Below are 24156 nucleotides of genomic sequence, written 5' to 3' on the forward strand. Positions count from 1 at the left end.
CCCTCTTTGGCCTCATGGGTGGAATTGTATTAATATTTTTCATAATTAATATAGATTTTATTTATTTTTAACTTGAAAATCCGATGTTTCTACGTCAAACAGTTTTGTTATATTTCAGTCTTCTGCGATGTATATAAAGTGTAATAATGGGATGCAAATTCAAAATGTAATACATTTCAACTCTATATCTGACAAGGTGCAGGAGGTGTCTTCTTTTTTAAGCCCATAACCATGTGTGTGAGGTGTATACTTTTTTTTCATAGTAGATTTGTTAAGAATCACTATGTGTGACCCTGATTTAGCCTACTGCAGTAATTAAGGGGGTTGTAAAGGGTTTATAAGTCATTTATACACATGCCCCCATACACCCTGCATATAAAAAACCACTAGCTGTCATGTTCTGTGTTAGCAAAACACATGATACACTGGCAATATGAGTAAATTAGAGTGACAACAAGCAAATCCAATCTTATGTTCATAGCTGTCACTTTTCAATCACTTGTCAATTATCCTTTTTTTAAGCACATGCAAAAGATATGTAAAGTCATATTGGGTGAGCCTCCTCAAATCACATTTGACAAGACCCCCTGGTATAGATCTGCCAGACTAAAGCAGCATCTGGTTGGAAGAGTGCGTGTTAAGAGTTTAGAGTTCCCTCAGATGGGACTACGACGTGGCCCCAGGGCCTGAAACATGTCAGTTTGAAGCAGCAGCACACCACTAGACTCCATCCAGAGATCCAACCACCAAGGTAGTAGAGGAATGTACCATAGTATATAGCCCTTCCTGAAACAGTCTAGTCTACCATCCTGAAATATATTGCTTAATAGTGTCTCTTTTTCCTAGAGCACGCAATACATCAGGTGAGAGGGAGGAGCCAGAGGAGCCACCGACCAATCAGCCTGGGAGTTGCCAAACCATGAGCGTACTTTCATCTGGCTCCCTATTGGCTGCTGTAGTCCCCTCCCCAAGCCTACGGAACCCCCAAAAGACTGCAGCCAAGGTCACCTTGCCTTTCCCGTGCCCCTCACTGGCTGGGGACTGCCCCCGCATCCACATGTCAGGGTCCTCGCTCAGCTCGTAGATGGAGCCGTCCTCTGGGCTGTGATCCGGGGTTTCTGGTGGGGCGTCACAGGGGCTCTGACCAGGTTCGGCCGTCAGCTGCTTGCCGAACAGCTGGAGGCGATACTGGAGCAGCACTCCTTTGGCCTTGGTGGGCTCTCACTGGGGGGAGGAGCAGTCCGGTTGCGAGAGTGACTCCTGGGACGATTCAATCCTCAGCTCCCCACCCTCTCCTTCTCCTCCTCCCGCTCCCCCATTGGCCTGGTCGGCAGTGTCGAAGAGCATGTCTGGGGACAGGGTGCTGGAGGTGGCCACGAGGAAATCCACAGGGCCACAGTGAGTGTTTACAGACGTCATCCCTTTACCTGTGGGACAAACAGCACACAAGGCCTCAGTTAGAAAACACAGCCTGATTGGTTGATTGGTGGGTTGGTTGGTTGATTGGTTTTATTTGAAAATTATAATTCAAAATACAGCCAGTCACACCAACGCAACGGGAGTAACTTGATGCCACCAGATGCCAGGTTTAATGTGCAAACGTTGGTTGTGTCTTTGCCAAGCCTGACCTGTTATTTTGGGGATGCCCTCCTGTTTGGGCATGGGCAGGGTGATGATGATACCCTGGGTGGTGCCCACCCACAGCAGCCCCTGACTGATGAGTAGACTGGTGACCCAGACGCTGCCCTGCTGACCTGGAAGAGAGACACAAGCACCTCTCTGTCACTTCCTTCTGTTCATGTCAACGTTGCAGCTTCCCACGTCCACATCCAACCTTAGCCTCGATGAATACACATGATCAATAGGGGTAAAAATCCACTTAGCCTTACATAGGGCAATGTGGACCTATTACCAGATTGCTCATACATGTATCCAATTATTTTAGACCTACACAAGTGTCTAGGGGGTGGACTTGAAAAATGTAAGTGAAAAAAGTAGTCGGTGACCTGTGACCTTCTACACTGTACTTGCCTGGGCTGAGGAAGGTGGAGCGTGTTGAGATGTTGATCTCGTGCAGGTGCTTCAGTATCTCCGTGTGGAACAGATGGATGTATGAGCCCTCGGATAAGGCCATCCAAACCCCTCCCCCCGCCAGCACCATGTGACTCACACTGACCCCGGGCTCCAGGTCTCTCTTCTTTTCCTCTCTCCCTCTTTCATTCAGCCCTGTGTAAATGAGGGTGTATAGAAGGATGTGTTTTGCCCACCTGGGTGTGGAGGCTGGAGCCCTGGATGACGGTGACGAAGTTGGCACAGCTGGCTCACACAGTGTTCTCCAGGATTAGGAGGGTGCGGATGGGGCCACTGCCCACAGTCACATCCGCTTTAGGGATCGTTAAATCGGTGGCCAATGATGGTTGCAATTGAGATCACCTGTGCAGGTGAGTTTAGCGCGTATTTATGGTTTAACGAGAGATTACCTTGTGTTAGTATGCTGGCCAATGCTCATTGCAATAGGCCCATCATGTTCATTTTAATTATTGTAATTGATTACCTTGATTATACGAGAAAATTGCAGGATATGACTGTATGATTATACAGTTGGTTCGCAGTTTCACATCCACTCTTCCGAGCGTAAACGGCAACTTTTCTGTTCCTCAGCCCAGTGAACAGGAAAGTTTGTTTCAGGTACAGAACTGGACAACTGTCTGGGTGGGAGAAGGTCAGAAGGCACTGGGTGGCAGTTTCCACGCTACTGTACACACGGATGCTGGGAAATGGAGTTAATGAGAAATGTTAGGTATATGACAATGACAATAACATGAGACAACCTGAATTCAACCTGAATTGTGTGTGGGGCTGCTACGTTCCGGTTTCTACTATCATTGCTATGGACAATACATGTCACAATGAACTGAATACTTAATGTTAAGTCTGGCACTTTTTTTCTGATTTGTTGGTTCCTTGATGGAGAATAGGGGATAAACAAATCCATACGTTGCAGGATAAAAAATTCAGCAATGTTTGTTTGTACTACAGTGTACATGATGACTCACTTGCCATCCTGCAGGCCTACACAGATGGTGTTGCCAGTGCTGGCTGTGTTCTTTGCAGCAGCGTCCCCATCCTCTTCCTCTTCGGTGGGACAGGGCTCCATCATGTGGTCCAGAAACAGGACTGGCGCCCCCAGCTGGATGGGCTTGACCATGTGCTGCGTGGAGCGGTTCAGAGAGAAGATTTCCACTGGACCATGGTTGCGGTCACCTCCACTGGCCACCTGGTCATTACAGAGAGAGGATGTTAATGGGGCCGACCAGCTATTGATCACAGGTCTTATGTGTGACACTAGACCGCATCAGCCCTCTGAGCTACAGAGCTAAAGCCAAGACCTAGGTTACTCATCACATGAACCAACATAGTTCATTGGACCACCTTCATTACACTTCCTACCCCTTCCCTAACCTAACCTCCTCCTCTCCGCAGCTCAGTTCAGGCCTGGAATCTATTTAGAGTTTGCGGTGCTTACCCAGAGATAGCCCTTCGGTAGAGATGTACTGGCTGCAGAGAAGCTCAGCGGGGCACAACGGACCGGGTTGTAAAGTGCCGTGTCCAGCTGCAGACAACACAACAAATGCTCAGTTAAACCCACAGACCTACTGTAATCACTACAGTTATAGCAAAGAGGATTGGAAACGCGTAGTAAGTGTCTTTGGTTATATGGATATAGGCGGTATTCTGCATTATAGGCAATATATTGCATATTACAGCTACATTTTCCATTTTTATTTTGTTGGTTACCAGAATGTTCCTTTGCCTCAATACGGATGTTGAATAATGACCTGAGGAAATGGATTTCCTTTGACATTATTAGAACGTCTCTGCAACATCCCGCTTTACTTAATGTTCAGAGTCAGAGGACACAGAGTATGTGAGAGTGTTTTGAGTATGCATCTAATGCTCTACTCAATCCAAAATGGTTACCAATTCCAAATTCCAGGACAAGTAAAAAAAGAATACTCATCTCACACAGGAATGGTGCTTTCAAGACAACTGGGAACTATAAAAAAAAACGAGGTAATATAATGACGTCAGTGATCTTCAGGTCGGAAAGTCAGAACTCTAGAAAGAGCTCTAGAAAGAATCCAGAGTTTCTGACATGGAATTCTGAGTTGGAGGTACGTTCAAAAAAACAAATCCCAGTCAGAGCTGTTTTTTTGTGAGTTCCCAGTTGTCCTGAACGCACTGAAGTTGAAAGTCGATTTCAGAGTTCCCAGTACCGAGTTCCAAGTTGTTTTGAACATGGCAGAATAAAGCTTGTTTGACTCAATACGCAGCGAAATGTCTTGTCACAGTGTGTAGTTTCCAGTGATTTTCCTGTGTTTTATATAAATCAAATCACATTTTATTTGTCACATACACGTGTTTAGCAGATGTTATTGCGGGTGTAGCGAAATGCTTCTGCTTCTAGTTCCGACAGTGCAGTAATATCTAACAAGTAATATCTAACAATTTCACAACATATACCCAATACACACAAATCTAGTAAGGAATGGAATTTAAGAATATATACATATATGGACAAGCAATGACAGAGCGGCATGGACTAAGATACAGTAGAATATTATAGAATAGAATACAGTATATACATATGAGATGTGTAGTGCAAGATATGTAAACATTATTAAAGTGACTAGTGTTCCCTTTCTTAAAGTGGCCAGTGATTTCAATAGGCAGCAGCAGCCTCTAATGTGCTAGTGATGGCTATTTAACAGTCTGATGGCCTTGAGATAGAAGCTGTTTTTAATTTTCTTGGTCCCAGCTTTGATGCACCTGTACTGACCTCGCCTTTTGGATGATAGCGGGGTGAATAGGCAGTGGCTCGGGTGGTTGATGTCCTTGATGATCTACACTACCGTTCAAAAGTTTGGGGTCACTTAGAAATGTCCTTGTTTTCGAAAGAAAAGCAATTTTTTTGTCCATTAAAATAACATCAAATTGATCAGAAATACAGTGTAGACATTGTTAATGTTGTAAATGGCTATTGTAGCTGGAAACGGCAGATTTTTATTGGAATATCTACATAGGCGTACAGAGGCCCATTATCAGCAACCATCAGTCCTGTGTTCCTATGGCACGTTGTGTTTGCTAATCCAAGTTTATCATTTTAAAAGGCTAATTGATCATTAGAAAACCCTTTTGCAATTATGTTAGCACAGCTGAAAACTGTTGTGCTGTTTAAAGAAACAATAAAAGGAGGCGGATCCGGCTCCGGGCGTGACCACCACCCTCTAATAACCCCCCCGTAGTGCCCCTGGTCTGGCCCCGCTGGCTGGAGCTGGACTGGACATCGGTGGAGCGGATTGCTTAGGCTCCGGTGTGGAGCAGCTGACCGGTACCTGACCAGGCACCGGTGAAACGGGCACGGGCTGTGCCGGACTGACGACGCGCACCACAGGCTTGGTGCGGGGAGCAGGAATGGGCCGGACCGGGCTGACGACGCGCACCCCTGGCTTGGTGCGGGGAGCAGGAATGGGCCGGACCGGGCTGGCGATGCGCACCACAGGCTTGGTGCGGGGAGCAGGAATGGGCCGGACCGGGCTGACGACGCCGCACCCCCTGGCTTGGTGCGGGGAGCAGGAACGGGCCGGACCGGGCTGACGATGCGCACCACAGGCTTGGTGCGGGGAGCAGGAACGGGCCGGGCCGGGCCGGGCTGACGAAGCGCACCACTGGCTTGGTGCGGAGAGTAGGAACGGCCGGGCCGGGCGCGGGCTGACGACGCGCGACGCCCACTGGCTTGGTGCGGGGAGCAGGAACGGGCCGGGCTGGCTGACGGCGCACCATAGGCTTGGTGCGGGGAGCAGGAACAGGCCGGACCGGGCTGGCGACGCGCACCATAGGCTTGGTGCGAGGGGCAGGAACAGGCCGGGCCGGGCAGGCAACGCGCACCATTGGCTTGGTGCGGGGAGCAGGAACAGGCCGGGCCGGGCTGGCGACGCGCACCATTGGCTTGGTGCGAGGGGCAGGAACAGGCCGGACCGGGCTGGCGACGCACACCATTGGCTTGGTGCGAGGGGCAGGAACAGGCCGGACCGGGCTGTGGAGACGGACTGGAGGTCTGGAGCGAAGAGCTGACACAACCCGTCCTGGCTGAATGCCTATCTTAACACACTGTGTGAGGCATCAGCACAGGACGTACAGGGCTGTGTACACGTACTGGCACAACAGCACGTGACACTGGCGCAGGATATCCGGGACCGAGGAGGGGCACTGGAGGCCACGAGCGTTGAGCCGGCACACTCCGTCCTGGCTGCATGCCCACCTTAGCACGACACGTGCGTAGTGCTCGCACAGGACGTACCAGACTGTGCCCGACCACTCGCGGCACAGTACGCAGCTCCGCATATCTCGGAACCTGCCCACTCTCACGCTGCCTAGCCTGAGTACGGGAGTTGGCTCTGCTCTACCTCTAGGCTCCGCCAACCTCCCTTCCGGCCCCCCAAACCCGGTGGCCTCCTCTCCTAATCCCCAAACTCGCCCTGTAGCTGCCTCCAGCAGCCCCGTCGTCCATGCCGTGTGCCCCCCCCTAAACATTTCTTGGGGTTGCCTCTTGCGTGTCCGACGTCGGCCCGGTTGGCGCCGCTGCTCCTCTCTACGGCGCGCCTCCACCGTCTCCTCCCACGGACGGCGATCCATACCGGCCTGGATCTCCTCCCAAGTCCAGGACCCTTTCCCGTCCAATATCTCCTCCCAAGTCCAGGCTGTCTGCTCCTGGACACGCTGCTTGGTCCTGTTATGGTGGGATCTTCTGTCACGATCGTCAAAAGGAGCGGACCAAGGCGCAGCGTGGAATGCGAACATACTTTATTTATATTCACCACACGAACAAAAACAACAAAACGATACGTGAAGTCCACGGTCAAATACACAAACCAACACGGAACAAGATCCCACAAACACAACTGCCCAAACGGCTGCCTAAGTATGGTTCCCAATCAGAGACAACAAGCAACAGCTGATTCACGTTGCCTCTGATTGAGAACCACCCCGGCCAACATAGAAACACATGAACTAGAAACTGAAACATATAACACAAAACATAGACTCTACACACCCTGGCTCAACATAAAAGAGTCCCTAGAGCCAGGGCGTGACAACTAGTTGAGTATCTGTAGCATCAGCAATTGTGTGTTCGATTACAGGCTCAAAATGGCAGGAAACAAAGAACTTTCTTCTGAAACTCGTCAGTCTATTCTTGTTCTGAGAAATGAAGGCTATTCCATGCGAGAAATTGCCAAGAAACTGAAGATCTCGTACAACGCTGTGTACTACTCCCTTCACAGAACAGCGCAAACTGGCTCTAACCAGAATAGAAAGAGGAGTGGGAGGTCCCGGTGCACAACTGAGCAAGAGGACAAATACATTAGAGTGTCTAGTTTGAGAAACTGACGCCTCACAGGTCCTCAACTGGCAGCTTCATTAAATAGTACCCGCAAAACACCAGTCTCAACGTCAACAGTGAAGAGGCGACTCCGGGATGCTGACCTTCTAGGCAGAGTTACAAAGAAAAAGCCATATCTCATACTGGCCAATAAAAAGAAAAGATTAAGATGTGCAGTCTGAGATATTACTTTTTCTTTGCAACTCTGCCTAGAAGGTCAGCATCCCGGAGTCGCCTCTTCACTGTTGACGTTGGGCCATCAGTCTTTCAATCTCAAAATAATGGTGAAAACTTGATGTTGAGGTTAACCTTCTACTGCAGTGGGCTAAATCAGGGTCACACAGAGTGTTTCTTGGTAGTCTTGAACAAATCTACTTTGAAACAAAACTATACACCTCACACACATGGTTATGGGCTTTAAAAAAATAAGACACCTTTACCATGTCAGATATAGAGTTGAAATGAATTAAATGTTGAGTTTGCATCCCAATATTACACTTTATATTCATCACAGAAGACTGAAATATAACAGAACTGTTTGACATAGAAACACCCGATTTTCGGAGTAAAAAATTAATAAATGTTAATCATGAAAAATATTAATAACATTCCACCCATGAGGCCAGTAGGTCATTTGACTGCAGGAAAGGACTACGTAGGTTAAAGTCTTCCGAGAAGTCACAGAGATTGCACAAAGGGACATGTCAAAATGTTGAATTTTGGCAGATTTATTTAATTTTCCATTTGGCCTATATTAAAGGGCACTTCATTTAATATAACAGGCTTTTAAAAAATCCTATATTGCTGCACAATTTCTATCAAAGGGTTGCAAAAGGGACTCATTTCGTGGGACAACCCTACACTCTGTGTAGTAGATTGTTTTGTTGAATACTTGAATCGAAACATGCATTTATATTTGCAGATAAAGACTAATGAGATTTTCGATGAGGTTTGATAGGACGAGGCCGACGGTTTTAGAGGAACAGGGATAACAAAACAGACATAGTGAGGTTGAGCTGCAGTATGATTACACATACTCACACACTCTCTGGATATCAGTCAGAATGAAGCCATATAACACATTTTGTCACACTACTAAGCTACATATGGATGCAAATTGGAACATTGTGTAGGTCTAGATCAAACACAGGGCCCAGTCCATCATCTCCTGCAGTGGTGCACAGTCTCAAGGTAACTGGCCTCTGCCACTGCTGCTGCATTTCCATACAAATGGTGTAAATGTATATTTTCCTTTGAGTTTTAAAATGCCATCCATCACACACAATCTCTCCTTTCTGAGATGGAGGCATCTGAATTTCAAATAGTTTAGATGAAGGGAATAGTGGTGCACAGTATGTAAGAGGTCGGAGGAGAGGAGGGAGAGGAGGGAGTAGGGATCGCCTTCCAGAAAAGAACACTGAGTTGCGTCCAAAATGGCATCTTATTCCCAATATAGTGCATTTCATTTGGCCAGAGCCCGCTTAGGGCTCGGATCAAAAGTAGTACACTATAAGGGAATATGGTGACATTTTGGATGCAAGCTGGTATGTGATTTACTGTTTACTTGTAATGTATGCAGGAATATTTGTGGGACATGGGCCATGAGTCTTTCAATCTCAATTTGGAAAGATTACTTTGAATACCATCCAGCATTTGCCTCGCTTTATGGATTATCTTCAGGACTCAATGGCCTCAGCCGAGTCAACAGAAATAAGGTGCTTACCCTTTGATCTCTCCTCTATCCCAAGACACAGAGACTGTGAAAGAGGGCAAGCTGAAAGAGAGTGTGTTGAAACGGTATCGGAAGTGTGTATGTTGAAAGGGGGGGAACACAGATTATCACTAGATCTGACAGATGACATGACTCCAGATTGAAACAAGCCATGTCATTCATTTTGTGGGTCTTCCGGTGATTTCACTTTGCTCAAAGAATGAGAGAGAATAACGTTAGTATCCCATCTCCTCTACAGGACGCACGGACGCATGAGGGCAGACACACACACAAACACACAGGCTTACTTTCGCTTTACAGAAGGTTTCCTTTCATCTTAACTGCATTATTCTATTATAATGAGTTTGTTTTTGCACATTCACGGAGCAGTGCATATTTGATATCCTCTTCAACATCCTTTGTTTCTTTAGCCCTGCAAGGCAAACTAAGGTTGTGTGTTAACATGGCATAATAACAGTGTAGTACAGGAAGAGCACATTATACCTTTCATCTCAACATACCTGCCTTTTACTCAGTAATGCTGAGGTTATAGTGCTGTTTTTTTTGCGCCGGGGAATATGAGTAGGTAAGACCAAGGTTGCATATCATCATACCAATGATAATATAGATTAACTCAACTCAACAGTGTTGAATTACAATCAACCCACTGGGCAAAAACAGGTTGAAACATTGTTGTTTCCAACATGGAAAACTGATTGGATTTTTTAAAAGTCCTCAATGTAAGGGAATTTCGTATTTTTTTTTCACCCAACTTTGAACCTAAATCCAAAATTCATGTTAGTTGACAACTCAACCAAATGTAAACCAAAATAGATGTTGAAATGGAGTCTGTGTGTAAAAAAAAAATCCACAATTTGTTACGTTAGAGACTTATTCTAAAATTGATTAGATTAATAAAAATCCTCATCAGGAAGTAATGATGGACTCATTTCTCTTTGCTTATTTGAGCATGTTCTTGTCATAATATGGACTTGGTCTTTTACCAAATAGGGCTATCTTCTGTATACCACCCCTACCTTGTTACAACACAACTGATTGGCTCAAACACATTAAGAAGGAAAGAAATTCCACAAATGCATTCCAGGTGACTACCTCATGAAGCTGGTTGAGAGAATGCCAAGAGTGTGGAAAGCTGTCATCAAGGCAAAGGGTGGCTACTTTGAAGGATCTAAAATATTAAATATATTTTGATTTGTTTAACACTTTTTTTGTTACTACATGATTCCATATGTGTTATTTCATAGTTTTGATGTTTTCACTATTATTCTACAATGTAGAAAATAGTAAAAAAATTAAGAAACACCCTTGAATGAGTAGATATGTCCAAACTTTTGACTGGTACTGCATATTTTCAGACCCCTTGACTTTTCCACATTTTGTTACATTACAGCCTTATTCTAATACATATTGTAATTACAGTCCTTCTGATCAGTTGAATTTCTCTCCAAACAGCGGACCCCCTACTGATTTTTGGGGCACATTACTATTCATATATTCCCCCATAATCCTGCATGGGAAGCATTGTGAAGCATTGCGAACCCTTTCACACGTTAAGGGCAAAGTTGGCATGAGGCTGGAGCTGAATCAAGTAGGGTGCAATGAATAATTTGTGAGGTTCACTGATCAAAGTTTTTAAGATGTGAAGTTAGGTCAAACTTGGGGAAACTTTACCTTTCTTCTTTAATGACATTATCAATGCTGTTACTCTCAAATCTTTAGTAGTCGTGTTGGAGAGGATGGAGAAAAAGAGCGTTGGTCCACATTAATATACAGTGTGGCTGACATTCATTCAACATGACATTTGACAGTATGCCTCATCCATAGAGAATCTATTTCTATTGTCGCATCCTGGTAGTGCTGACTCACTTGACACTGATGTTTGCACAGATGAGGGTGTCATTACGGAGGAAGACTTTGCGCTCCTTGGACTTGAGGACCTGTCCTTTCTCCCCGTACACCATCTCAATCAACACCTCGCACAGTATCAGCTGCCTCTAGTCTGAGTTCAAGAGCTGAAGAGGGGACACAAATATCACACAACATCACACACTATCTACACACACTACACACAACTCAACAAAACACAAAACACTCACTCACTTTTACACAAAGTAGAATTAACAAAAAAATGAACTTTTCTTATTGACCTTAAAATATATTGTCATTTCGAGAAAGCCCTTGCTCAGTTGGCGGTCACCAACGCTGCGTGCCAACTGCTGGATTTCAGCGACCTGGTCTGCGACTCGTTTCTGCTCTCTCGGCTAAAGTCTCCAGCTCGGTGAAGGTCAACTGCAGGGGAAGACGGTCAGGGTGGGCCCGGGGAGTGTTCTTCAGCATGTCCTGGATGTCCTGGGGGGGTAGGGGGAGAGGAGGAGAGAGAGACAGGAATAAAAGAGTAAGTGTGAGAGAGAGAGTAAGTGTGTGAGAGAGAGAGAGAGAGAGAGAGAGTAGAGTGTGTGAGAGAGAGAGAGAGAGAGAGAGAGAGAGAGAGAGAGAGAGAGAGAGAGAGAGAGAGAGAGAGAGAGAGAGAGAGAGAGAGAGAGAGAGGGGGGAACATTAAACCTGTTATTAACACAAAGGATTCCCCCAGACATGCTTAACAGAGCAAGCTACTGTATACTATGGCCCTTAAATGTTTACAAATACATGTTTTGAGAAGCTCTTAAATAGCTTTTTTATTTATTTGTTCCTCTTCTCTCATATGGTTTGTTTACTGGAGTTTATTACTGAATACTTTGTAAAACATAAGTAACCATTTATATGTTAGTGTAGCATGTAAAAACCATGTAGATGTATACTGTATATAAATCATGAACAGCAGGTATTATACATGTATTATCTTTCAATTGTTAACCCTTTATTTAAAGCCTGCAGGCACTATGCATTATGATGCTGTTACAATGCATTGTAAGACTTGTCATGAGCATCTTGCTACTAACCTGTAGCAGCAGGATAAATTGAGGGAAGCGCTGGATTGGTTTAACCATAAGACCATAAAGCGTGATTCTGTCGGGACTGGACGCTTGCTTCTTATGTGGGGTAACAAGCACAGGGCCCGGGTCAACATGGAGTCCATTACATGAGATCACAGTCAACAGAGTATGCTATATATGGCATTCTGGCGTTGTCGAACACACATTAAAATTCAGGATGAACCTTGAACGGCTGGAGGCAATCTGACTGACTTTTTCAGCAAATGCTACTAGAAAACAAGGAATGCAAATATATAATGAGCTATGAACTTATTGTATGTGAATAGATATACTGTATCAGCAAACAATTCTACAGCCTTGGGAGAGGAAAGAAGTCTAAATCATTGTAAACAGACTGATCAAATAGGAAAGCGGAGTCCACCTAGAGAAACTCCAGGAAAGCTGTCTTGGAAATGCTGGCTTTCTTCATGAGAGCGTTAGTGAAGTTGTTGACATAATCACTGTACACGTCTAGTACTATTGACTTGGAAAACTGTGAAGAGAAAAATTGATGCAAAATCCAGTCATGTGCTATAAGATCAGTGGAAGGATACATGGAAGGAAGGGGGGATGCATTTTCAAAGTATTCCAAAATGAGTGCCTTTGGCGTCCCTTTGATATTTTAAGTAGAAATTGTGCACCAATATTGAAAGTTAAATGAATAGTCCTTTAATATAGACCACATGGAGAATTCAATTAATCAGATTTTTTCTAAAGTGCCAAAATTCTCCGTCAACCCTGTGCCACTTCTAGGAAGATTTTAACCCACTTAATCCCAACATTTCTCCAAGTTTCACAATCATTGTAAAGCCTAGTTATTTTGTTGCTTTGACAAAGTCATTTCTGAAGATTATTCATTACGTCTATCCCTAATTTTAAGGTCAATCCTGTTATGTGAACTGAACTCTCGTTTTAATATGGTGAAACTATTCCTTTAAAAATATTTTTTCCTAAAAGAAACATTGTACATCTAATAGTCAAATCATAGAGTAAAAGCAGATGAGCTGGTTCTACTCTTTTTGGCCATTTTCTGGTGTTTTTTGGTGGAAAACTGAGCGGGTCAAGCATAGCACGTCAACCCTGTTACCCATAGATACTACAGGCTAGAAATGTATTTTTTATTTATTTTTTATTGTGAAGCTGGCACTCAAGCTTGCACACAACAAGTTTTCATTCCCTCTGTCACAAGGGGATTTATGGCTGATTTAAGAAGAAATCATCAACCCTGTTACGGTCAACCCTGTTACCTTATTTGGCACTTAATAGGCATTTACTATAGTCATTGTTTTATTGAACCTCTTGAGATGGGAAAACGTGTTTTTTATTAATTTGAACATGTGCTCTTTATGACAGAAAGTTACACTTCTCAAGGCACCGGATTGGTGGAACGACCCAGGTACCAAACGAAACGAAACAGACTGAAACAGTGAGGCAACCCCTCATTTTCATTGGACGTTGCAAAACGTTTTTTTAAACGTTTTTTTCATTGCTTGACCTAATGAACACGAACCTGGTCCCTTAATTTGGATAGAGCCATCCTCCATGCTGACCGAGGCCACAAAGAGGTCTCTGATGTTCTCACTGAGGTACCACTCGGCCACGCGAGATGCCAGGGGAATCTGGAACATGGAGTGGCACTGCAGGATCTCCCGCAGCTGGTAAAATATGGGCCGGGCCTTCTTATCACTCAGGATACGGGCTTCCGGCTCTAGCAAGGGCTTCTGGTACTCCTGGGAGCAGTGAGAAGGATAACCAATCAGAGTGATGCTCACTGGACTCATCATCACAGTGTTTACACCTACCCAGTGTGCTCAGATCTACACAAGTGCTAATTGGGGGGCTTGGGGTTGCAACCAGCCACCCAAACAAAGACCACTAAAGTTAATGTAAGTGCATTAAAATTACTTCAGACTTTCTGGGCATTAAGTGTTGAAAAAATAAAATGGTGAGGTCACTCACCTCCAAGATTCTCTTGAGAGAGTCCACATAATCCCTCTCACTTTGTACAATGGAATCAAGGATGTGGCGTCTAATAATCTGTTGGGTGGTAAGCTCCTCTGGCATAGGGCTCAGCTGGGGTGGCGGGTGCTTCACTTCAGACACCGTCACGTCAAGATAACTAGTGCCATCCCCACTTTCCTCTGTAGGGGGACATTGACACACATATACACTACCGTTCAAAAGTTTGGGGTCACTTAGAAATGTCCTTGTTTTCCATGAAAACATACATGAAATGAGTTAGAATAGGAAATATAGCAAAATGCATAGGAAATGTAGTCATTAACAAGATTAGAAATAATGATTTTTAATATAAATAATAATTGTGTCCTTCAAACTTTGCGTCGTCAAAGAATCCTCAATTTGCAGCAAATACAGCTTTGCAAACCTTTGGCATTCTAGTTGGCAATTTGTTGAGGTAATCTGAAGAGATTTCACCCCATGCTTCCCGAAGAACCTCCCACAAGTTGGATTGGCTTGATGGGCACTTCTTACGTACCATACGGTCAAGCTGCTCCCACAACAGATCAATAGGGTTGAGATCCGGTGACTGTGCTGGCCACACCATTATAGACAGAATACCAGCTGACTGCTTCTTCCCTAAATAGTTATTGCATAGTTTGGAGCTGTGCTTTGGGTCATTGTCCTGTTGTAGGAGGAAATTGGCTCCAATCAAGCGCCGTCCACAGTGTATGGCATGGCGTTCCAAAATGGAGTGATAGCCTTCCTTCTTCAAGATCCCTTTTACCCTGTACAAATCTCCCACTTTATCACCACCAAAGCACCCCCAGACCATCACATTGCCTCCACCATGCTTGAGAGATGGCATCAAGCACTCCTCCAGCATCTTTTCATTTGGTCTGCATCTCACAAATGTTATTCTTTGTGATCCGAACACCTCAACCTTTGATTCGTCTGTTCATAACACTTTTTTCCAATCTTCCTCTGTCTAGTGTCTGTGTTCTTTTGCCCATCTTAATCTTTTCATTTTATTGGCCAGTGAGATGTGGCTTTTTCTTTGCAACTCTGCCTAGAAGGTCAGCATCCCAGAATCGCCTCTTCACTGTTGACGTTGAGACTGGTGTTTTGTGGGTACTATTTAATGAAGCTGCCAGTTGAGGACCTGTGAGGCATCTGTTTCTCAAACTAGACCCTCTAATGTATTTGTCCACTTGCTCAGTTGTGCACCGGGGCCTCCCACTCCTCTTTCTATTCTGGTTAGAGCCAGTTTGCGCTGTTCTGTGAAGGGAGTAGTACACAGCGTTGTACGAGATCTTCAGTTTCTTGGCAATTTCTCGCATGGAATAGCCTTCATTTCTCAGAACAAGAATAGACTGACGAGTTTCAGAAGAAAGTTATTTGTTTCTGGCCATTTTGAGCCTGTAATCGAACACACAATTGCTGATGCTACAGATACTCAACTAGTCTCAAGAAGGCCAGTTGTATTGCGTCTTTAATCAGCACAACAGTTTTCAGCTGTGCTAACATAATTGCAAAAGGGTTTTCTAATGATCAATTAGCCTTTTAAAATGATAAACTTGGATTATCAAACACAACGTGCCATTGGAACACAGGACTGATTGTTGCTGATAATGGGCCTCTGTTCGCCTATGTAGCTATTCCATAAAATATCAGCCGTTTCCAGCTACAATAGCCATTTACAACATTAACAATGTCTACACTGTATTACAGATCAATTTGATGTTATTTTAATGGACAACAAAATTGCTTTTCTTTCGAAAACAAGGACATTTCTAAGTGACCCCAAACTTTTGAACAGTAGTTAAATGTTTAAATCAGTCAGTCAGTTTGTTTGTCATTCAGTCAGTCAGCCAGTCAGTCAGAAGCCCTAATAATAATGCTTACCTGTGGGTGGGGGGGTTGGGGGTTCTGCAGGAAAGAGACTGTAGTATCTGAACAGTTTATAATTTTGGCTGACGTTTGCAAATGGTGTGTTAGATGAATTTTACTCTGCTTTGCTGAAACATCTGGAAAGCATCACCATAGGGGCCCCCTGAAACATAGGAGACTTGGATATGTGGAAGCCAGGGATTGGTCTATCAAAATCCACCCATCTTATGTTACATAGGATATATATCAGGTTTTCAACAAAGGACGGGGGGAATAATCATTTTTAGATTGGGTTAGTTGTTCTCCGGATTTCTGCAGAAATCTGTAAATTGACGCTGGAACCTTTGATATAATAAACCTTTATAATCAAGTACAGTGTCCGCAGATTTCTTGTCTACACAGCATATCAGCATCGTTGTCTCGACACCACAAGACTTTACGCATCATAGCTAACTTTGTCTTTTCCATCAGCAGCTTTATCTCAAAGAGAAGTGAAGGGGAAAGTAGAGAGCAAGAGAGGGAGAGAGAGAAATGCTCTGTAAATATATGAGTAAGGAGAGGAGAAACCTCACAGCTATGCTTCTCTTCAAAGGGTCCACATCAACCTGCCTTTGGCCAGAACTAGGCTACTCTGAGGCTGTCCTAAATGTATTGTGTTGTCTCCTTTCCCTTCTGACTACTTAATACACAAATTATATACTGTAGATTATAATTACAGACTAGTATATACAGCATACTAGTGCTTTCATTTATCAGCAGTCAAGGCAGGTAAGATACGGTAACGGAACCATTTAGGAAAAACATGACACAGCTGCTGTCTTTCTGTACTCTATAATGATGCGGTACCTGCGCAAGGACAGATCCTGCTTGGTCTTGGCACAACGCTCCTTCAGTCACCGCATGTCCTGAGAAAGCTAAAGTCATAGCCATGACAATGACCCCGATCTCACAAGCAAGTTGGAAAAACATCTGAGCGGGCGGAAGAGCTTGAAGGAAAGAGAGAGGAAAGAGTGGGATAGAGTCAGGGCAGAAGCAAGAGACACAGCCAGTGAAATTACAAGATGTGAACACTGTTGAAGAAATTATGTCAATTGGAGGTAGAAGAATGATTTGTTTAAGAAAGTGCAGAGAAGCTCAAATGTACACCTTCTTATAATTATCATTAGATAGTCATTATAAAAAGACATTGGTCCTACTTTGGTTCCATGGTATTCAGGAAAAATTGTCTTTCGAACTGTCTTTCATTCAGCAAGCAAAGACAAGTCAATTGTGTTGTTTACAAAAGAGACAATTTCCCCTTGGTCCTAAGCCTAACCCACAAATATATATACACTGCTCAAAAAAATAAAGGGAACACTTAAACAACACATCCTAGATCTGAATGAATGAAATAATCTTATTAAATACTTTTTTCTTTACAACAATTTTTGCTGACAACAAAATCACACAAAAATTGGAAATCAAATGTATCAACCCATGGAGGTCTGGATTTGGAGTCACCCTCAAAATTAAAGTGGAAAACCACACTACAGGCTGATCCAACTTTGATGTAATGTCCTTAAAACAAGTCAAAATGAGGCTCAGTAGTGTGTGTGGCCTCCACATGCCTGTATGACCTCCCTACAATGCCTGGGCATGCTCCTGATGAGGTGGCGGAAGGTCTCCTGAGGGATCTCCTCCCAGACCTGGACTAAAGCATCCGCCAACTCCTGGACAGTCTGTGGTGCAACGTGGCGTTGGTGGATGGAGCGAGTAATGATGTCCCAGATGTGCTCAATTGGATTCAGGTCTGGGGATCGGGTGGGCCAGTCCATAGCATCAATGCCTTCCTCTTGCAGGAACTGCTGACACACTCCAGCCACATGAGGTCTAGCATTGTCTTGCATTAGGAGGAACCCAGGGCCAACCGCACCAGCATATGGTCTCACAAGGGGTCTGAGGATCTCATCTCGGTACCTAATGGCAGTCAGGCTACCTCTGGCGAGCACATGGAGGGCTGTGCGGCCCCCCAAAGAAATGCCACCCCACACCATAACTGACCCACCGCCAAACCGGTCATGCTGGAGGATGTTGCAGGCAGCAGAACGTTCTCCACGGCGTCTCCAGAATCTGTCACGTCTGTCACATGTGCTCAGTGTGAACCTGCTTTCATCTGTGAAGAGCACAGGGCGCCAGTGGCGAATTTGCCAATCTTGGTGTTCTCTGGCAAATGCCAAACGTCCTGCACGGTATTGGGCTGTAAGCACAACCCCCACCTGTGGACGTCGGGCCCTCATACCACCCTCATGGAGTCTGTTTCTGACCGTTTGAGCAGACACATGCACATTTGTGGCCTGCTGGAGGTCATTTTGCAGGGCTCTGGCAGTGCTCCTCCTGCTCCTCCTTGCACAAAGGCGGAGGTAGCGGTCCTGCTGCTGGGTTGTTGCCCTCCTACGGCCTCCTTCACGTCTCCTGATGTACTGGCCTGTCTCCTGGTAGCGCCTCCATGCTCTGGACACTACGCTGACAGACACAGCAAACCTTCTTGCCACAGCTCGCATTGATGTGCCATCCTGGATGAGCTACACTACCTGAGCCACTTGTGTGGGTTGTAGACTCCGTCTCATGCTACCACTAGAGTGAAAGCACCGCCAGCATTCAGAAGTGACCAAAACATCAGCCAGGAAGCATAGGAACTGAGAAGTGGTCTGTGGTCACCACCTACAGAACCACTTCTTTATTGGGGGTGTCTTGCTAATTGCCTATAATTTCCACCTGTTGTCTATTCCATTTGCACAATAGCATGTGAAATGTATTGTCAATCAGTGTTGCTTCCTAAGTGGACAGTTTGATTTCACAGAAGTGTGATTGACTTGGAGTTACATTGTGTTGTTTAAGTGTTCCCTTTATTTTTTTGAGCAGTGTATATATATATACAGTGGGGAGAACAAGTATTTGATACACTGCCGATTTTGCAGGTTTTCCTACTTACAAAGCTTGTAGAGGTCTGTAACTTTTATCATAGGTACACTTCAACTGTGAGAGACGGAATCTAAAACAAAAATCCAGAAAATCACATTGTTTGATTTTTAAGTAATTAATTTGTATTTTATTGCATGACATAAGTATTTGATCACCTACCAACCAGTAAGAATTTCGGCTCTCACAGACCTGTTAGTTTTTCTTTAAGAAGCCCTCCTGTTCTCCACTCATTACCTGTATTAACTGCACCTGTTTGAACTCGTTACCTGTATAAAAGACACCTGTCCACACACTCAATCAAACAGACTCCAACCTCTCCACAATGGCCAAGACCAGAGAGCTGTGTAAGGACATCAGGGATAAAATTGTAGACCTGCACAAGGCTGGGATGGGCTACAGAACAATAGGCAAGCAGCTTGGTGAGAAGGCAACAACTGTTGGCGCAATTATTAGAAAATGGAAGAAGTTCAAGATGACAGTCAATCACCCTCGGTCTGGGGCTCCATGCAAGATCCCACCTTGTGGGGCATCAATGATCATGAGGAAGGTGAGGGATCAGCCCAGAACTACACGGCAGCACCTGGTCAATGACCTGAAGAGAGCTGGGACCACAGTCTCAAAGAAAACCATTAGTAACACACTACGCCGTCATGGATTAAAATCCTGCAGCGCACGCAAGGTCCCCCTACTCAAGCCAGCGCATGTCCAGGCCCGTCTGAAGTTTGTCAATGACCATCTGGATGATTCAGAGGAGGAATGGGAGAAGGTAATGTAGTCTGATGAGACAAAAATAGAGCTTTTTGGTCTAAACTCCACTCGCCATGTTTGGAGGAAGAAGAAGGATGAATACAACCCCAAGAACACCATCCCAACCGTGAAGCATGGAGGTGAAAACATCATTCTTTGGGGATGCTTTTCTGCAAAGGGGACAGGACGGCTGCACCGTATTGAGGGGAGGATGGATGGGGCCATGTATCGCGAGATCTTGGCCAACAACTTCCTTCCCTCAGTAAGAGCATTGAAGATGGGTCGTGGCTGGGTCTTCCATTATGACAACGACCCGAAACACACAGCCAGGGCAACTAAGGAGTGGCTCCGTAAGAAGCATCTCAAGGTCCTGGAGTGGCCTAGCCAGTCTCCAGACCTGAACCCAATAGAAAATCTTTGGAGGGAGCTGAAAGTCCGTATTGCCCAGCGACAGCCCCAAAACCTGAAGGATCTGGAGAAGGTTTGTATGGAGGAGTGGGCCAAAATCCCTGCTGCAGTGTGTGCAAACCTGGTCAAGACCTACAGGAAACGTACGATCTCTGTAATTGCAAACAAAGGTTTCTGTACCAAATATTAAGTTCTGCTTTTCTGATGTATCAAATACTTATGTCATACAATAAAATGCAAATTAATTACTTAAAAATCATACAATGTGATCTTCTGGATTTTTGTTTTAGATTCCGGTAAAAATTACAGATCTCTACATGCTTTGTAAGTAGGAAAACCTGCAAAATCGGCAGTGTATCAAATAATTGTTCTCCCCACTGTATATATATATATATATATGTATATATATATATAGTTTCAAAACTCCAATTAAATGTTTTTGTTAAAACATATTTCTTTTTTTGAAAAACAAGCATATCAACAATACCTCATATTATAGAAACTATACTCCTGCTTGATCATAACCAACACAGACTCAAAGGAGAAATACACTTTAGCAGCAGCAGTAGGAGCAGCAATGTGTGGGGCCAGAGAAGAAGAAGAGAAACCAAGAGACACTGCTAAAAGGTCCCAGAGAAGAAGAAGAGGAACCAAGAGAGACTGCTAAAAGGTCCCAGAGAAGAAGAAGAGGAACCAAGAGAGACTGCTAAAAGGTCCCAGAGAAGAAGAGAGGAACCAAGAGAGACTGCTAAAAAGGTCCCAGAGAAGAAGAAGAGGAACCAAGAGAGACTGCTAAAAGGTCCCAGAGAAGAAGAAGAGGAACCAAGAGAGACTGCTAAAAGGTCCCGAGAGAGAAGAAGAGGAACCAAGAGAGACTGCTAAAAGGTCCCAGAGAAGAAGAAGAGGAACCAAGAGACACTGCTAAAAGGTCCCAGAGAAGAAGAAGAGGAACCAAGAGAGACTGCTAAAAGGTCCCAGAGAAGAAGAAGAGGAACCAAGAGACACTGCTAAAAGGTCCCAGAGAAGAAGAAGAGGAACCAAGAGAGACTGCTAAAAGGTCCCAGAGAAGAAGAAGAGGAACCAAGAGAGACTGCTGACAAAGCCACTAACTACTAAACACACAGCAAGGCAGTGCTTTTAAACTAGCTGTGTACAGATGCTCCTCAGTATAGGATGAGTGTGTGTTTATTAACCCAACTGTAGTTGATTTAAACACTCATACCTTTTCAGTGGAGGCTGCTGAGGGGAGGACGGCTCATAATGATGGCTGGACCGGAGCAAATGGAATGGCATCAAACACATGGAAACCATGTGTTTGATGTTGTTGATACCTTTCCACATATTCCGCTACAGCCATTACCACATGCCTGTCCTCCCCAATTAAGGTGCCACCAACCTCCTGTGCTTTGTATAGTCAAGTGTTAGCATACTACACCATAGGGCTACTAGTAAAGTCGGGCATGCACGCTCAAATGCTACTACAACCAAAGCCTTTATTGGTTTTGGGATTGAAAAGTGATGTGCATTGGACTTCATAATATGCTATTAATATAATATTTGAGCCAACACAGTACTGCCATCTTGTGGAACAGACATAGCAACAGACCATAGAGACCAGTGGAGGCTGCTGAGGGGAGGACGACTCATAATAATGTCTGGAATGGAGTGAATGGAATGGTATCAAACACTCCATTCCAGCCATTACACTCCATTCCAGCCATTATTATGAGCCGTCCTCCCCTCAGCAGACTCCACTGATAGAGATGTATAGAGATTGCAATGTTCTATCTGTCCCATTATGTTGTGTGTGAGCGCACGGGCAGCGCCATTTTGAAGTAGTGAAGTGGTGCATTCTGCCACCTGGAGTATGTTGTTTGAACAGGTATAAAGCCAATGTTGGCGATTTACTGCCACCTGCAGTTATGGAATGTTTGCTCACGAGTATAATTAATTGGCTGATCCATCCTGAAGACCTGGATGGAATAATGTAATCCTCCCTTAACCCATAGGAAGTCTCACCCAGTTGACTACTTAAAAATGATGAAAGCCCTCAATGGCGCTGCCTATGCTAAAACAGGCTTTTGTGCACTAGAGTCCACTATACATCTCCATTCAACAAACACAGACACAATGCTTACATTAATGCAACAGACATCCTTGGGTGTCATTAAATAATTGTAGCACCAAGTATTGTATAGTATCAAGGTCTGAATAACAAATACAAAAATATATAGGTTGCAAAAGGAGCAGAATATACAAAATAAGAGCCCTCCCTACCTTACTACTGCTGTGGGCCACAGTGGGGACTTTGGTCTCGAAGTCTGGCTGTTCATCATAGCTCTCAAACTCAATGTCGCTCCAGCCGTTGTTGGTGCCATGATGGTTCTCTGGCCTCGTTCTCATAGATGCAATCTGACACACAACCGGGAGACGTTAATCACACACATTATTCTCTCGCACACATGCATGTGCAGACGCACACACACATGCACATACACACATCCACGCGCACATGTGTGCACTTACACACACGCACACGCACGCGCACACACCACTGTATGAGTCCCCACCTTCCACAGGAGAGAGGAGGCTCTCACAGGGCACGTCATCATAGTTGACCTCTGGACGACTGGTCCTGAAGATGACGTCTGGACTGGTCACGTAGATGTCATCAGGGCTGGTCGGGCTATTCAGGATGTCATAGCGGCTGGTCGGATTGGTTGTGATGACGTTATCGGGACTGGTGAGGTGGGCTGTCTGTGCAGGCCATCCCATCTGGCCCTCCGGACTAGACACGTTGTGATGGGTGATTTGAAGGAGTCAGGAGCAGGAGGGTAAATCACAGAATACAGAGTTTATTTCCGGAATACAGTGTTACGCAGAAATGCGTCAAACAGTTTAGTGCGCAAAACAGGTGCACTGGAACTAAACAGGCACACGGGGAAAATATACCCTGGAGGACAAGGGGGCAGAGGGAACACTTATACACATACTAATGAGGGGATATGAACCAGGTGTGTGTAATAGACAAGACAAAACAAATGGAATGATGAGATGTGGAGCGGCAGTGGCTAGAAGGCCGGTGACGACGAACGCCGAAGCCTGCCCGAACCAGGAGCGGAGGCAGCTTCGGAGGAAGTCGTGACAGTACCCCCCCCCCCCCCCACCCCCTTGACGCGCAGCTCCAGCAGCGCGCCGACACCGGCCTCGGGGACGGCCAGGAGGACGCGTAGCAGGGCGAGCCGGATGGCGACGGTGAAAATCCCACAACAGGGAGGGATCGAGGATATCCCTCACCGGGACCCTGCACCGTTCCTCCGGACCGTACCCCTCCCACTCCACGAGGTACTGAAGGCCCCCCACCCGATGCCTCAAATCCAGGATGGAACGGACGGAGTACGCCAGGGCCCCCTTGATGTCCAGAGGAGGTGGAGGAACCTCCCGCACCTCAGACTCCTGTAGCGGACCAGCCACCACCGGCCTGAGGAGAGACACATGAAACGAGGGGTTAATACGGTAATCATGTGGGAGTAATAACCTATAGGTAACCTCGTTTATCCTCCTCAGGACTTTGAACGGCCCCACAAACTGCGGGCTCAGCTTCCGGCAGGGCAGGCGGAGGGGCAGATTCCGGGTCGAGAGCCAGACCCGATCACCCGGTACTAAGACCGGGGCCTCACTGCGGTGGCGGTCAGCATTGGCCTTCTGACAACGCACAGTGTGTTGGAGGTGGACGTGAGCAGCGTTCCACATCTCCTCCACGCGCCAAAACCAGTCATCCACCGCAGGAGCCTCGGTCTGGCTCTGGTGCCACGGTGCCAGAACCGGTTGGTAACCTAAAACACATTGGAATGGCGTTAAGTTAGTGGAGGAGTGACGGAGAGAGTTCTGGGCATATTCGGCCCATGGCAAGAACATTGACCACTCCCCCGGCCGGTTCTGGCAGTAGGACCGCAGGAACCTACCCACATCCTGATTCACCCGTTCCACCTGCCCGTTAGACTCGGGGTGAAAACCAGAGGTTAGGCTGACCGAGACCCCCAGAC

The 24156-nt window shown here is 45.5% G+C and overlaps 1 pseudogene; it reads right to left on the minus strand.

The window, feature by feature from the left end:
- Window positions 1–897: 897 nt before the first annotated feature.
- LOC121537241 lies at window positions 898–22885 on the minus strand (annotated as a pseudogene).
- Window positions 22886–24156: the final 1271 nt, after the last annotated feature.

This window comes from Coregonus clupeaformis, chromosome 24 (genome assembly GCF_020615455.1).
Source record: "Coregonus clupeaformis isolate EN_2021a chromosome 24, ASM2061545v1, whole genome shotgun sequence".
Classification (NCBI taxonomy): Eukaryota; Metazoa; Chordata; class Actinopteri; order Salmoniformes; family Salmonidae; genus Coregonus; species Coregonus clupeaformis.